The sequence below is a fragment of the Ascaphus truei genome, chromosome 7 (genome assembly GCF_040206685.1).
Source record: "Ascaphus truei isolate aAscTru1 chromosome 7, aAscTru1.hap1, whole genome shotgun sequence".
In the NCBI taxonomy this organism is placed as follows: Eukaryota; Metazoa; Chordata; class Amphibia; order Anura; family Ascaphidae; genus Ascaphus; species Ascaphus truei.
Genome location: NC_134489.1, coordinates 26,168,640 through 26,184,958, shown reverse-complemented (window position 1 = coordinate 26,184,958; position 16,319 = coordinate 26,168,640). Strand labels below are relative to the sequence as shown.

Here is a 16,319-nt window from a genome sequence, read left to right as displayed (position 1 = left end):
CAACCACTTGTACATAAGTCCTTTTCAAACATTGCTTTGCTAAATGTCCAATAACTCCACAAAAGTCACACCTCTTTGGATTGTTGCATTTAGCGGCAATGTGTCCCTCCTTTCCACAATTCCGACAAATCTCCAAAGGTTGCCCAGGGTACTTTAAAAAACCCTTATTTCCTCCAATACAAAAACTGGCTGGGGGGTGCATTATTCCCCCCATACTCTCCGGATCTGGTCTCAAACGAACTTTATACAGTCTTTCTCCATTGAAAATTCCATATAAATTTTTCCTCTCCTCCCCCCCCCCAACCACTGAACAAAAACTTTTCAAAAAGGTCATTATTTCTTCCTTCTGTATGAAAGCATTATACACATGCACCATCAATGTTCTTTCCATCAGTAGAAATCTAGGCACAGCACGAACTCCCATTTTCTTTAAGTCGCTTGTACTTTCTTTACATCTCTCATATATCTTGGCACACTCCATCTCTTTGCAAAAAGATACATCATACAACCCCTTCCTCTGTAACGCCTGGACGCAGTGGATTTCCTCAAACTCCACTCCAAGCATTCCTTTCAAAATTCCCTCCACGATGACTTGTAGTCCCACTTTCCATCTCACTGCTTCTTCCACCACAAATCTGATGGTATTCTGCTCACAGCCAGCAAACTCCATCTCTCCAACGTCCGACCGTCAATCACAGCTCAGGTGCGGCACCCCAACAGCATCCCGAGGGTTACATTCGTGAGAACAAACCCTCAAGGCCTAAGGCGCCGGCTCCTCTCCGTCTCTCTTGCTCAATACTCCGTCTTCCGGCATCCGTCCGACCAGGATCAGGTGCGGCGCCCCTATAGCAGCATGAGGGTTAAGTTCCTGGGGAACGATCCCTCAAGGCCAAGGCGCCGGCCCTTCTCCGTCTCTCTCCTGATCGCCTCCCGAGCTCGAGTTAGCGTGACTCCCTCATAGCAGCATGGGTCTTAAGCTCCCCAGGAAGCGATGACCCAAGGCCAAGGAGTCACAGACTCAGCGCAACCTCTCAGCCCAGACACTTGATCTGAGCCAAAAGGCCGAGAAGCGATAACCAGAAATGGGCCCCCGCCTGAGCGCCGCCCGACGGCCGGGGGCGCTACGCTTTAGGGAGAAGGGCAGAGGGAGCCGCTGGCTGCCCGCTCGCCTCCTCCCCCAGCAGGCCTGCCTCCAGTCCCTCCGCTCCTCCCGACACAGCCCCGGGGAGTCTATGCAGCAGCGGCGGCGACGACGACGACGGATGCAAAAGCCAAAGACTTTCTATGGAGTAAAGAAAAGCAGCCGCACACACTGCTGGGGGGCCCGCATGGCCAGCAAACAGCCAAAAAGGCACATGCTTCCAGTTCTTTTTCCGGCACCAGGCTTCGTCTGCTTATTTGCATAGGAACCGCCCACTTTTTCTCTGCTAGCCGACTCGTCTGGGCTGCCATGAAACTCAGGCAGCAAGCAAGCAGCCAGTGGCTGGGCTTTTCAGTTCAGGTCATTTCAGCCAGCCAGCCAGCCATTGTGACAAGAAGCCAGCAAGTCAAGGCATTTGCTGCTTGCTGCTTGCTGCTGCAGTGTTTGCTATGCAGGCTATTTGGATACAGCTTCAACAGGAGTTTCTTAGGCATCTGCTCGTTCGGACTGAATTAGGCTAGGCAACAGGCGGCACTCCTGCTCCATGCGAGGAGGAGCTGAAAAGAAAAGAAAGTAAGAAGCCACGCAAAAGAGCAAACAAGACACAGCAAAAAGAAGGAGGCTTTATTTTGTCGTCATTTCATCTTCTTCTTTCTTTGCAAAAGAAAGAGCCAAAAATGCATGTTTGTTTTTTTTCTGTCAGACAGTGATTTGTTTCTATTTTTTGATACAAGCCAAATATCCCCAAAGGGAAGTGCACCGGTCCTGGAGGTACTGCAATACCAGGTCAATGCGTGGAGTGGACAGAGCAAGCTCTTCTTCCATCTCCCTGTTCTAAAAATCCATTTAATATATGGTCCCCAGATAGGGGACGTATCAGATATTAAACTGATAAGAACAGATACTACACTTGATCTTAGCCAAAAGGCCGAGAAGCGATAACCAGAAATGGGCCCCCGCCTGAGCGCCGCCCGACGGCCGGGGGCGCTACGCTTTAGGGAGAAGGGCAGAGGGAGCCGCTGGCTGCCCGCTCGCCTCCTCCCCCAGCAGGCCTGCCTCCAGTCCCTCCGCTCCTCCCGACACAGCCCCGGGGAGTCTATGCAGCAGCGGCGGCGACGACGACGACGGATGCAAAAGCCAAAGACTTTCTATGGAGTAAAGAAAAGCAGCCGCACACACTGCTGGGGGGCCCGCATGGCCAGCAAACAGCCAAAAAGGCACATGCTTCCAGTTCTTTTTCCGGCACCAGGCTTCGTCTGCTTATTTGCATAGGAACCGCCCACTTTTTCTCTGCTAGCCGACTCGTCTGGGCTGCCATGAAACTCAGGCAGCAAGCAAGCAGCCAGTGGCTGGGCTTTTCAGTTCAGGTCATTTCAGCCAGCCAGCCAGCCATTGTGACAAGAAGCCAGCAAGTCAAGGCATTTGCTGCTTGCTGCTTGCTGCTGCAGTGTTTGCTATGCAGGCTATTTGGATACAGCTTCAACAGGAGTTTCTTAGGCATCTGCTCGTTCGGACTGAATTAGGCTAGGCAACAGGCGGCACTCCTGCTCCATGCGAGGAGGAGCTGAAAAGAAAAGAAAGTAAGAAGCCACGCAAAAGAGCAAACAAGACACAGCAAAAAGAAGGAGGCTTTATTTTGTCGTCATTTCATCTTCTTCTTTCTTTGCAAAAGAAAGAGCCAAAAATGCATGTTTGTTTTTTTTCTGTCAGACAGTGATTTGTTTCTATTTTTTGATACAAGCCAAATATCCCCAAAGGGAAGTGCACCGGTCCTGGAGGTACTGCAATACCAGGTCAATGCGTGGAGTGGACAGAGCAAGCTCTTCTTCCATCTCCCTGTTCTAAAAATCCATTTAATATATGGTCCCCAGATAGGGGACGTATCAGATATTAAACTGATAAGAACAGATACTACACTTGATCTTAGCCAAAAGGCCGAGAAGCGATAACCAGAAATGGGCCCCCGCCTGAGCGCCGCCCGACGGCCGGGGGCGCTACGCTTTAGGGAGAAGGGCAGAGGGAGCCGCTGGCTGCCCGCTCGCCTCCTCCCCCAGCAGGCCTGCCTCCAGTCCCTCCGCTCCTCCCGACACAGCCCCGGGGAGTCTATGCAGCAGCGGCGGCGACGACGACGACGGATGCAAAAGCCAAAGACTTTCTATGGAGTAAAGAAAAGCAGCCGCACACACTGCTGGGGGGCCCGCATGGCCAGCAAACAGCCAAAAAGGCACATGCTTCCAGTTCTTTTTCCGGCACCAGGCTTCGTCTGCTTATTTGCATAGGAACCGCCCACTTTTTCTCTGCTAGCCGACTCGTCTGGGCTGCCATGAAACTCAGGCAGCAAGCAAGCAGCCAGTGGCTGGGCTTTTCAGTTCAGGTCATTTCAGCCAGCCAGCCAGCCATTGTGACAAGAAGCCAGCAAGTCAAGGCATTTGCTGCTTGCTGCTTGCTGCTGCAGTGTTTGCTATGCAGGCTATTTGGATACAGCTTCAACAGGAGTTTCTTAGGCATCTGCTCGTTCGGACTGAATTAGGCTAGGCAACAGGCGGCACTCCTGCTCCATGCGAGGAGGAGCTGAAAAGAAAAGAAAGTAAGAAGCCACGCAAAAGAGCAAACAAGACACAGCAAAAAGAAGGAGGCTTTATTTTGTCGTCATTTCATCTTCTTCTTTCTTTGCAAAAGAAAGAGCCAAAAATGCATGTTTGTTTTTTTTCTGTCAGACAGTGATTTGTTTCTATTTTTTGATACAAGCCAAATATCCCCAAAGGGAAGTGCACCGGTCCTGGAGGTACTGCAATACCAGGTCAATGCGTGGAGTGGACAGAGCAAGCTCTTCTTCCATCTCCCTGTTCTAAAAATCCATTTAATATATGGTCCCCAGATAGGGGACGTATCAGATATTAAACTGATAAGAACAGATTTTTTGTTTTAAATGTTTATTTACATTCACATTTTTACAAGACAAATAAATTTTGTACATTCACAAATCAACATTTTCAATTTAACTTTTCCACCAATCAGACATACATTGCATAATTTCACTTACATCCTCCTTAGTTCAGCCTATCTTTTTACCTTTCTCATTGCTTGCTATTTGTTTCTCTAACACCTTCCTATATCTTTCAATTTCTGTCTCAAACTCCTTTGGCGACATCTTTTCCTTCCAAAAAAGCATCTTCTCTAGTTCCCCTATTCTTTGGTCTATCCCCCCTTGAGGGTTTGCCTTCTGTATCATCCCATACCACCTCTTTGCCTCTCCTATTTTCTCCTCAACCTCCTTTGTTTTCTTGTCTAAAAATTCCTTTTTTCTCCCCATATCCCAGCTTGTTTTAAACACAGAGTCCCTTTCTTCCTTTTTACTTGGGCGTCCCTTATCCTTTTCTTGCACCCCACTTCCTTCACTTTCTGATCTCTCTGCCATTGAGGCAGCTCCTCCTTCACTTTCACTCCTACTTGTCCCTCCCACTTTCCGTTCTAGCATCCTTGTTGCCTCCCCCCCCTCTCTCTCTTTATTTTGCTTTCCACTTCTTTCACTTTCAGATGAGGAGATCCCTCCCCAATCACTCCCGCTACTCCCATCTATTCTTAACATTTCTGCTACTTTTTCCCCACTCACTCCACTCACCCTCACATTCTCTTTTTCCCCAACTATCTGCCTACATACTCCTACTATTTTCTCTTGTTCTAACCTCTTTACATTACCTTTTCCCACAGTTTCCTTTGCTATCTCCTGTCTTTTCTCTTGACTTTCTAACGATGTTCTAACCCCCCAATCCTCATCTCTTTTTGCTTTTACACCAGGATAACCTACAAATTCATCTTCCACTCTCCCCTTCCTTGCTACTATGACCTCACTCCTCTTCCCCTGATCTACTTTACACATACTTTCCTCACCTTCTATCCTAAGTACCTTCTGAGATTCCTTTCCTTCTAATGTGACCGTTTGTGTGTCTACAACTATCTTACTTTTGTCTCCTTTCTGAGTTATTTTACTTTCTTCTGACTCACTCACAGATGTGGTTTCAGGCTCTCTTCCAGTTCCCCCTATCACCCTCCTTTTTGGTGTATCCTGTAAGCTATCACACCTAGCGATAGAAAAATCCTGTTTAATTTCACTTGGTCCAGCTATTCCCTCTACCTCCCCCTTATCTGGCTTACGTTTTGAAGCTTTTCTCTCCATACCTGTTACTTCCATTTCCTCCCCTTCTTCCTCTTGCCCTTTTTCTAAATCTCTCACCGCTTCTTGTATTGCTTCCAAAGCTCTATTCACACTTCCTTCACTTACTTCACTATCCTGATGTAACCCTTCCTCCAAGACTTTTAATTTACTAGCCTCCTCCATTAGCATTGCTTCTCCTTCCTGTCTAGCTTTTTCCTCAATCAACCATTTCTTCTGATCTTTTCTTAAATTCAAATATTCTTCTACCGTCATATGAGCTCTTCGACTCATAATATCCTCTAATTCTCCAATTAACTCCTCATTACTTATATTCTTTCGTTCTGTGCGAAATACATCTACCCATAACTTCACACCCCCCACTTTTTTTTCAAACAAATTCATTTTTTCTGTTAGAGCTTCGTCCTCCTCTTGCAATTCTACTCTCTCTGCCCAATCTGTACTTTGAGTACCAACCAGTTCTCCTTGCAGAAACTCAGGGGTTTCGTCTACCTCTGAGATCCCCCCCTCCTGCAAGTCCATTTTTCCTTCTTCTGTCTGAAATTTCTTAACGATAAGTCCAACAAAGTCTGAGGTATCTCCAGACTCACTACCCCTTGCTGTTTGGGCATAAGACTTATTTTTTTTGCACTGCCGTGCTAAATGTCCTCTTTCCCCGCACAAGTCACACTTTTTTGGGACTCGACAGGCCGTTGCTGTGTGTCCTTCTTCTCCGCAATTGCGGCATACAGTCCCGACTTTGTCACACTCTTCTTTGGTATGTCCATATTTGTGACAATTCCTGCAGAAAACAGGCTGGCCAGGGTAGTTTAGAAAACCCCTTTCCCCACCAATGGCAAAACTTGCAGGCGGTTGCATCACTCCTCCTCCTCGATCTGGATCAGGCTTAAAACGAACCCAAAATCGCCGCTTTCCGTTGAAGAAACCATATGCATTCCTTAACACTTCTCCCCCCCTTACCAGGGAACAGTATCTCCTCAGGAAACAAGCAATGTCTTCCCTCTGCACAAAAGGATTGTACATGTGTACAACCAGCGGTTTGTCTTCCAGCATAAAACTCGGGGCCACGCTGACTCCCGTCAGCCTTGGATCATCCTTCTTCTCACGGCACATCTCATAAACATTCCAGCAGTCTGCATCCGAGATCAGGGTCAGGTCATAAAAGCCCTGCCTTGGGAAGTCTTGGAGGCAGTACACCTTAGACGCATCCAGCTCCAGCATCTCACCAAGAATTTTCTCCACCACATGTTGCAGTCTCACGCGATCTCTCTCGGCTTCCTCGACCAGGAACCGGACTGTATTCTTCATGCCACCGTACGCCATCGTCCGCCTTGAATAAGCTCGGGTGCGGCACCCTAATTGCAGCAAGTGGGTTAAGCCCTTTCGGGCGATCCCACAAGGCAAAGGCGCCGGCCCCTCACTTTCGCTCGCTCATGATCACCTCTCGTCGCTCGAGATGGCGTGCCCCCCCAAAAGCAGCAAGGATCTTAAGCCCCCAAAGGGGCGATGATCCAGGGCCAAGGGAGCACAGTCTCAGCAATCACCTCTCAGCCAGACACTTGGTCTTAGCCAAAAGGCCGAGAAGCGATAACCAGAAATGGGCCCCCGCCTGAGCGCCGCCCGACGGCCGGGGGCGCTACGCTTTAGGGAGAAGGGCAGAGGGAGCCGCTGGCTGCCCGCTCGCCTCCTCCCCCAGCAGGCCTGCCTCCAGTCCCTCCGCTCCTCCCGACACAGCCCCGGGGAGTCTATGCAGCAGCGGCGGCGACGACGACGACGGATGCAAAAGCCAAAGACTTTCTATGGAGTAAAGAAAAGCAGCCGCACACACTGCTGGGGGGCCCGCATGGCCAGCAAACAGCCAAAAAGGCACATGCTTCCAGTTCTTTTTCCGGCACCAGGCTTCGTCTGCTTATTTGCATAGGAACCGCCCACTTTTTCTCTGCTAGCCGACTCGTCTGGGCTGCCATGAAACTCAGGCAGCAAGCAAGCAGCCAGTGGCTGGGCTTTTCAGTTCAGGTCATTTCAGCCAGCCAGCCAGCCATTGTGACAAGAAGCCAGCAAGTCAAGGCATTTGCTGCTTGCTGCTTGCTGCTGCAGTGTTTGCTATGCAGGCTATTTGGATACAGCTTCAACAGGAGTTTCTTAGGCATCTGCTCGTTCGGACTGAATTAGGCTAGGCAACAGGCGGCACTCCTGCTCCATGCGAGGAGGAGCTGAAAAGAAAAGAAAGTAAGAAGCCACGCAAAAGAGCAAACAAGACACAGCAAAAAGAAGGAGGCTTTATTTTGTCGTCATTTCATCTTCTTCTTTCTTTGCAAAAGAAAGAGCCAAAAATGCATGTTTGTTTTTTTTCTGTCAGACAGTGATTTGTTTCTATTTTTTGATACAAGCCAAATATCCCCAAAGGGAAGTGCACCGGTCCTGGAGGTACTGCAATACCAGGTCAATGCGTGGAGTGGACAGAGCAAGCTCTTCTTCCATCTCCCTGTTCTAAAAATCCATTTAATATATGGTCCCCAGATAGGGGACGTATCAGATATTAAACTGATAAGAACAGATTTTTTTTTGTTTTAAATAGTTTTATTTACCATTTAACAGTTTTACAATAAAGTAAAAGACATTTTTCCACAAAACAATTTTTCCTTCTTCACTTAATTCCAAAATATATCCTTCTACCCTCGTTACTTCCCTACTCCACCTCTACTATCTACCTCTTCTATTCCCTCCTCTACCTCCTTGTCTCTATTCTCTCTTCAGAGCTATCCATAACCTTCCTTCGCCCTCCTAAGAATCTCAGCATATTCCTCAGGGTATTTCCCTTTTATTCCTATAAGTCTCCTTACATTACTTATTGTCTCTTCTTTAGTTCTGTTAAAATTAATTTCTTCTGTCCTATACACTAGTCTCCAAAAGGCTCCATCTCCAGTTTCCTGTTCCAGCTGGTCAAATATCTCGTTTACTCTCTCCGCTATTGTTTTTTGTGTCTCTGCTCCTCCTTTTCTCTTACTCTCCTCTATCATTTTCCCCCCACTGCTACTATCTGTTGTTTCCTCTCTTTTTTTGGGGGGGGTTCCCCCTGCAGACTCACTCTCACTTTCACTCAATCCTCTCAGAATTATCCCTTCTCTTTTTTCCTCCTCTCTACCTCTTCCTCCTATCTGTTTCTCTTTATCCTGTCTTTTCTTAATTCTTTCTGCATCTTCACTACTACTCGCCCCACTCACTTTCCTCTGTATCTTACTACTCTCTTTTTTGTCTAACAAATCCCTCTCTCCCCCAGCTTTCTCTTTTCTCTTTAGTGCTCTTCTTCCCACAGCAGAGCATTCCATTTCACTAATTTCCTCCTCTACCTCTGAAGTACTACTTCCAAACGTCTCTTCTGTTTGCTCCAAAAGCTCTAAAGCTTCCACTCCCTCAGCTTCTTCCTTCTTCCTAGCTTCCTCTGCCAGCATTGCTTCTCCCTCCAGTCTAAATTCCTTCTCTCTCAACGCCTTAACCTGATCTTCTCTCAACTTTATATACTCTTCTGCAGTCATAACCGCTCTACGTTTCATAAGGTCATCTAATTCTTCTATTACCTCCTTATCACTCATCTCCTTTTTATGTATCACTTTCATCCACAACTTTACATCCCCCACCTTCTCCTGAAACACCTTAACTTTTTCATTAAGTGCCTCCTTCACCTCTTGTACCTCCACCCTTTCCGCCCACTTCCCCCCCTGAATACTCCAAACTTCCCCTTTCCCCTCTTGCCCAGGCTTAGGGGTTCCCACTCCTTCTGCCCTTCCTCCCTCCTGCAGATCCATCTCCCCCTCATCCCTAAGAATAAGTCCATCCATGTCCAAGGCCCCTTCCGCCTCACTTCCTCCTGCCGCCTGTGCAAAAGTTCTCTTCTTCGTACATTGTCTTGCAATATGTCCCTGCTCACCACATAAGTCACATCTTTTAGGGATCTCACAATTAGCGGCAAAATGCCCTTCCTTCCCGCAATTGCGGCAACACTGTCCTGTTTTTCCACAGTTCTCTCGTGTGTGACCATACTGAAAGCAGTTCCTACAGTACAGGGGTTGTCCTGGAAAGAACAAAAAACCCCGATTTCCTCCAATACTGAAACCTGATGGGGGGTTCAGTACTCCACCTGCTCCTGATGGGTCAATCTTAAACCGAGCCCAAAATCTTCTCTTCCCATTGTAAATCCCATAGGAATTATGCAGCTCCTCTCCACCTCTAACAGTAGTGCAATATCTTCTCAGGAACATCACGAGATCCTCCTTCGACACGTACGGGTTGTACATGTGAATGGTAATCGGTCTCTCGTCCATTCTAAAACATGGGATCATTTTTATGCCCCGCATAATCGGATCTTCCAACAATTCCTTCACCTTCTCAAAACAGCAGAGTGCAGTTCCTTCACGATGGAAGGTCACATCGAAGATTCCTTGCCGGGGAAAGTCCTGCAGGCAGTAGATGTCCTCTGCGCCCAAACCGCTCTTCTGGATTACATCCTCCACGATAAAACGTAGCTCGACCCGTCCTCTCTCCACCTCCTCGACCACGAACCGGATCGTATTCTTCAGATGCGTCCATGTCGCCATCTCACCTTAGATCGCCCTCCGAGAATGCTCAGGATAGCGTGCCCCCCCAAAAGCAGCAAGTGGCTTAAGACTCCCGAAGGAGCCGATGCCACAGGGCCAAGGGGGCACAGTCCCAGCTAAGCCCCTGACTCAGACACTTGATCTGAGCCAAAAGGCCGAGAAGCGATAACCAGAAATGGGCCCCCGCCTGAGCGCCGCCCGACGGCCGGGGGCGCTACGCTTTAGGGAGAAGGGCAGAGGGAGCCGCTGGCTGCCCGCTCGCCTCCTCCCCCAGCAGGCCTGCCTCCAGTCCCTCCGCTCCTCCCGACACAGCCCCGGGGAGTCTATGCAGCAGCGGCGGCGACGACGACGACGGATGCAAAAGCCAAAGACTTTCTATGGAGTAAAGAAAAGCAGCCGCACACACTGCTGGGGGGCCCGCATGGCCAGCAAACAGCCAAAAAGGCACATGCTTCCAGTTCTTTTTCCGGCACCAGGCTTCGTCTGCTTATTTGCATAGGAACCGCCCACTTTTTCTCTGCTAGCCGACTCGTCTGGGCTGCCATGAAACTCAGGCAGCAAGCAAGCAGCCAGTGGCTGGGCTTTTCAGTTCAGGTCATTTCAGCCAGCCAGCCAGCCATTGTGACAAGAAGCCAGCAAGTCAAGGCATTTGCTGCTTGCTGCTTGCTGCTGCAGTGTTTGCTATGCAGGCTATTTGGATACAGCTTCAACAGGAGTTTCTTAGGCATCTGCTCGTTCGGACTGAATTAGGCTAGGCAACAGGCGGCACTCCTGCTCCATGCGAGGAGGAGCTGAAAAGAAAAGAAAGTAAGAAGCCACGCAAAAGAGCAAACAAGACACAGCAAAAAGAAGGAGGCTTTATTTTGTCGTCATTTCATCTTCTTCTTTCTTTGCAAAAGAAAGAGCCAAAAATGCATGTTTGTTTTTTTTCTGTCAGACAGTGATTTGTTTCTATTTTTTGATACAAGCCAAATATCCCCAAAGGGAAGTGCACCGGTCCTGGAGGTACTGCAATACCAGGTCAATGCGTGGAGTGGACAGAGCAAGCTCTTCTTCCATCTCCCTGTTCTAAAAATCCATTTAATATATGGTCCCCAGATAGGGGACGTATCAGATATTAAACTGATAAGAACAGATTTTTTTTTTGTTTTAAATGTTTATTTACATTCACATATTTACAAAACCAGTAAATTTTGTACATTCACAAATCAACATTTTCATTTTAACTTTTCCACCAATCAAAAATACATTGCATACTTTCCCTTACACCCGCCTATTACTTCTCTCATTACTTGCTATTTGTCTCTCTAACAACTTCCTATATCTTTCCTTTTCTGTCTCAAACTCCTTTGGCGTCATTTTTTCCTTATTAGATAGCATCTTCTCTATGTCATATACTCTTTGGTCTGTCCCCCCATGAGGGTTTGCCTGCTGTATCATCTTATACCATACTTTTGCCTCTCCTATTTTCTCCTCAACCTCCTTTATTTTCTTGTTTAAATATTCCGTTTTTTTTCCCATATCCCAGCTTGTTTTAAACACAGCGTCCTTTTCTTCTTTTTTACTTGGGCGACCTTTACCCTTTTCTTGTACCCCACTTCCTTCACTTTCTGACCTCTCTTCCATTGAGGCTGCTCCTCCTTCACTTTCACTCCTACTTGTCCCTCCCACTTTCCGTTCTAGCATCCTTATTGTCTCCCCCCCTTCTTTCTCTTTATTTTGCTTTCCACTTCTTTCACTTTCAGATGAGGAGATCCCCCCCCAATCACTCCCACTCCTCCCATCTATTCTTAACATTTCTGCTACTTTTTCCCCACTCACTCCACTAACCCTCACTTTCTCTTTTGCCCCAACTATCTGCCTACATACTCCTACTATTTCCTCTTGTTCTAACCTCTTTAGATTAATTTTTCCTTCAGTTTCTATTGCTATCTCCTGTCTCTTCTCTTGACTTTCTAAAGATGTTCTAACCCCCCACTCCTCATCTCTTTTTGCTTTCGCACCAGGATAACCTACAAATTCCTCTTCAACTCTCTCCTTCCTTGCTATTATGACCTCACTTCTCTTCCCCTGTTCTACTTCACACACACTTTCCTCACCTTCTATTCTAAGTACCTCCTGGGATTTCTTTCCTTCTAATGTGACCTCGCTTACCTCTCTTTGCTCTTCTTCAATAATCCTTTCATACTCTTCTAAATTTTTGTTTACATGATGCTCTACATGTTTAAGTTTATCTATCATTTCCTCTGTATTGTTTTTCTTTAAATCACTCATGGCTGCCACCCATTTCTCCATGCTTCTTTCATACTTTTCTCCCCATCTCTTGACACACTCCGCGCATGTCCACGTTTTGCCACTCTCTCTTGCCTTTATTATCTCTTCTCTTTCTTCTGCTCTCACTTTTTGCCACTGCTTTTCTCCTTTCCTTTTTTTTTTCTTTTGGCTCACCCCACTTGGCCCTGCCTCCTCCTTCTCCACAAAACTACTTGTCTGTTCTTTCCTTTTTAAAACTTTTTTCCCAGTTGATGTGCACTCCATCTCGGAATTTTCTCCCTCGGAATCAGTCATATATACCCCACTACCAAAAATGCTTTCTTCCTGTTCGGAAGGCAGTACCAACAGCTCTATTGACTCTTCCTGCGTCCTCTGACTCTTTCCTTCCTCCACCTCCAAACACCCTAATTTTTCCTCTGAGGCAAGTTGCTCCCAAAAAACCCCCCCCACTTTTTTAAACCCCAAATCGCTTCTGAACTCTCCCTCCCCCCTAAATTTTCTATCCCATTCTTCTTCTTCCGCTATCCATTCTGTTTTCACTACCTCATATTCCTCCTTTGTCATTCCCTTCCTTATGTCCATAATTTTGTCAAGCTGTTCCCCTATCACTTTATTACTTATCCCTTCTTTTGCTTTCCGCATCACTCTAACCCAAAACTCCCCATCACCTACTTTTTTTTGAAAGTCTTCCAATTTTCCTTTTAGCTCCTCCTCTCCTTCCCTTTCCCATATCATCTCTTCTTTCCCTCCCTCCCCCTGCACCATCTGTATTGGATTAGTTTCGCTCTCCCCCTCTTCCTTCTTCCTAGCTTCTTCCTCCAGCATTGCTTCCCCCTCCAATCTAAATTTCTCCTCCTTCCACCGCTTCACCTGATCCTCTCTCAGCTTCAAAAATTCTTTCACAGACATTCCCGCTCTTCTCTTCATGATCTCATCTAATTCTCCCATTAACTCTTTTTTACTCATATCCTTTGTTTTCAATATCATCACCCATAACTTAACGTCCCCTACTTTCTTCTCAAACTCATCCATTTTTCCCTTTAAAGCTTCCTCCTCTTCCTGTCCCTCCACTCCTTCCGCCCAATTCCCACTCTGAGTGCTCCAAACTTCCCCTTTCTCTCCTTGTAGAACCACTGGGGTTTCCGCCTCTTCTGCACTTCCTCCCTCCTGTATATCCATCTCCCCCTCCCCCTTTTTCTTATCCCCAAGGATACGTCCGTTCACAGCCGAGGTATCACCTTGCAGTAACTCGGGGGTTTCTGCCACTTCACCACTTCCTTTCTCCTGTAGATCCATCTCCCCCTCCCTCCTTTGTCCATCCCCCAAGATGAGTCCCTCCAAGTCCGAGGTGCTTTCTACCTCACTTTCCCTTGCTGTCTGGGCATAAAATCTTCCTGCCGATTCTTCTGTTGTACTGGGCTTTGTTGCCCCCGCATAGGATTTCCTCGCCCTACAGTTCCTTGCCAGGTGTCCTCTTACCCCACAAAGGTCACATCTTTTTGGGACCCTGCAGTTGAAAGCTGCGTGCCCCTCTTCCCCACAATTGCGGCACACCACCCCTTCCCTCCCACAGTTCTCTTTTGTGTGTCCGTACTGATAGCAGTTCCTGCAATACGCCGGTTGGCCGGGATAAGTCAAAAAGCCTCTGTTGCTTCCAATACTAAAACTTGCAGGGGGGTGCATCACTCCCCCTGCACGTGATGGGTCTACTTTGAACCGAACCCAGTATCGACGTTTCCCGTTGAACATCCCGTAGGCATTTGATAACTCCATTCCTCCTTTCAACATTGTGCAGTATCTGCTCAGGAAGCTATCAATATCTCCCTTGTCTGTATACGGGTTATACAGATGGATCACCAAGGGCTTCTCCTCTAAGCCGAAGCTTGGTACCACTGTGATCCCCTTCAGCCTCGGATCTTCGCTCTTTTCTTTGCATCGCTCAAAAGCGCTCCAGCAGTCAGCCACTCTCACGAAAGTCAGGTCAAATATCCCCTGACGTTGGAAGTCCTGTAGACAAAAGACTTGCGTCTGCTCCAACTCCAACAATGCCATCATCACTTCCTCCACGATCCACATTAAATCCACGCGACTCCTCTCCTCCTCTGCAACCAGGAACCGGATGCCATTCTTTCCGCTTGGTCCCATCGCCATCGCTGTCGCCACAAGTTTAGGTGCGGCACCCTAATTGCAGCAAGAGGCTTAAGCCACTTAAGGCGATGCCCCAAGGCAAAGGTGCCGGCCCTTCACTCTCTCGTCTGTCCGCTCCGGATCACTCCCCGCTGCCAGAGATGGCGTGCCCCCCCAAAAGCAGCAAGGATCTTAAGCCCCCGAAGGGGCGATGATCCAGGGCCAAGGGGTCACAGTCTCCGCAATCACCTCTCAGCCAGACACTTGGTCTTAGCCAAAAGGCCGAGAAGCGATAACCAGAAATGGGCCCCCGCCTGAGCGCCGCCCGACGGCCGGGGGCGCTACGCTTTAGGGAGAAGGGCAGAGGGAGCCGCTGGCTGCCCGCTCGCCTCCTCCCCCAGCAGGCCTGCCTCCAGTCCCTCCGCTCCTCCCGACACAGCCCCGGGGAGTCTATGCAGCAGCGGCGGCGACGACGACGACGGATGCAAAAGCCAAAGACTTTCTATGGAGTAAAGAAAAGCAGCCGCACACACTGCTGGGGGGCCCGCATGGCCAGCAAACAGCCAAAAAGGCACATGCTTCCAGTTCTTTTTCCGGCACCAGGCTTCGTCTGCTTATTTGCATAGGAACCGCCCACTTTTTCTCTGCTAGCCGACTCGTCTGGGCTGCCATGAAACTCAGGCAGCAAGCAAGCAGCCAGTGGCTGGGCTTTTCAGTTCAGGTCATTTCAGCCAGCCAGCCAGCCATTGTGACAAGAAGCCAGCAAGTCAAGGCATTTGCTGCTTGCTGCTTGCTGCTGCAGTGTTTGCTATGCAGGCTATTTGGATACAGCTTCAACAGGAGTTTCTTAGGCATCTGCTCGTTCGGACTGAATTAGGCTAGGCAACAGGCGGCACTCCTGCTCCATGCGAGGAGGAGCTGAAAAGAAAAGAAAGTAAGAAGCCACGCAAAAGAGCAAACAAGACACAGCAAAAAGAAGGAGGCTTTATTTTGTCGTCATTTCATCTTCTTCTTTCTTTGCAAAAGAAAGAGCCAAAAATGCATGTTTGTTTTTTTTCTGTCAGACAGTGATTTGTTTCTATTTTTTGATACAAGCCAAATATCCCCAAAGGGAAGTGCACCGGTCCTGGAGGTACTGCAATACCAGGTCAATGCGTGGAGTGGACAGAGCAAGCTCTTCTTCCATCTCCCTGTTCTAAAAATCCATTTAATATATGGTCCCCAGATAGGGGACGTATCAGATATTAAACTGATAAGAACAGATTTTTTTGTTTTAAATGTTTATTTACATTCATATATTTACAAAACCAATAAATTTTGTACATTCACAAATCAACATTTTCACTTTAACTTTTCCACCAATCAGATATACATTGCATAATTTCCCTTACACCCGCCTTTTACTTCTCTCATTACTTGCTATTTGTCTCTCTAACAACTTCCTATATCTTTCCTTTTCTGTCTCAAACTCCTTTGGCGACATCTTTTCCTTATTAGATAGCATCTTCTCTATGTCATATACTCTTTGGTCTGTCCCCCCATGAGGGTTTGCCTGCTGTATCATCTTATACCATACTTTTGCCTCTCCTATTTTCTCCTCAACCTCCTTTATTTTCTTGTCTAAATATTCCTTTTTTTTTTCCATTTCCCAGCTTATTTTATACACAGAGTCCTTTTCTTCTTTTTTACTTGGGTGACCCTTATCCTTTTCTTGCACCCCACTTTCTTCACTTTCTGACCTCTCTGCCATTGAGGCTGCTCCTCCTTCACTTTCACTCCTACTTGTCCCTCCCACTTTCCGTTCTAGCATCCTTGTTGCCTCCCCCCCCTTTTTCTCTTTATTTTGCTTTCCACTTCTTTCACTTTCAGATGAGGAGATCCCTCCCCAATCACTCCCACTACTCCCATCTATTCTTAACATTTCTGCTACTTTTTCCCCACTCACTCCACTAACCCTCACTTTCTCTTTTTCCCCAACTATCTGCCTACATACTCCTACTATTTCCTC

At 47.6% G+C, this 16,319-nt stretch overlaps 2 non-coding genes and 4 pseudogenes across 2 annotated transcripts; all 6 read right to left on the bottom strand.

The window, feature by feature from the left end:
* Positions 1-1,890: 1,890 nt before the first annotated feature.
* On the bottom strand, positions 1,891-2,081 carry LOC142500622 (U2 spliceosomal RNA). Its single transcript, XR_012803159.1, has one exon. It is a non-coding gene; the product is annotated as a U2 spliceosomal RNA (small nuclear RNA).
* Positions 2,082-2,897: 816 nt separating this feature from the next.
* LOC142500621 (U2 spliceosomal RNA) lies at positions 2,898-3,088 on the bottom strand. The gene has a single exon (XR_012803158.1). It is a non-coding gene; the product is annotated as a U2 spliceosomal RNA (small nuclear RNA).
* Positions 3,089-3,904: 816 nt separating this feature from the next.
* LOC142500144 (U2 spliceosomal RNA) lies at positions 3,905-4,078 on the bottom strand (annotated as a pseudogene).
* A 3,642-nt stretch (positions 4,079-7,720) lies between these two features.
* Positions 7,721-7,897, bottom strand: LOC142500061 (U2 spliceosomal RNA; annotated as a pseudogene).
* A 2,996-nt stretch (positions 7,898-10,893) lies between these two features.
* LOC142500045 (U2 spliceosomal RNA) lies at positions 10,894-11,098 on the bottom strand (annotated as a pseudogene).
* A 4,323-nt stretch (positions 11,099-15,421) lies between these two features.
* LOC142500828 (U2 spliceosomal RNA) lies at positions 15,422-15,623 on the bottom strand (annotated as a pseudogene).
* Between the last annotated feature and the right edge of the window lie 696 nt (positions 15,624-16,319).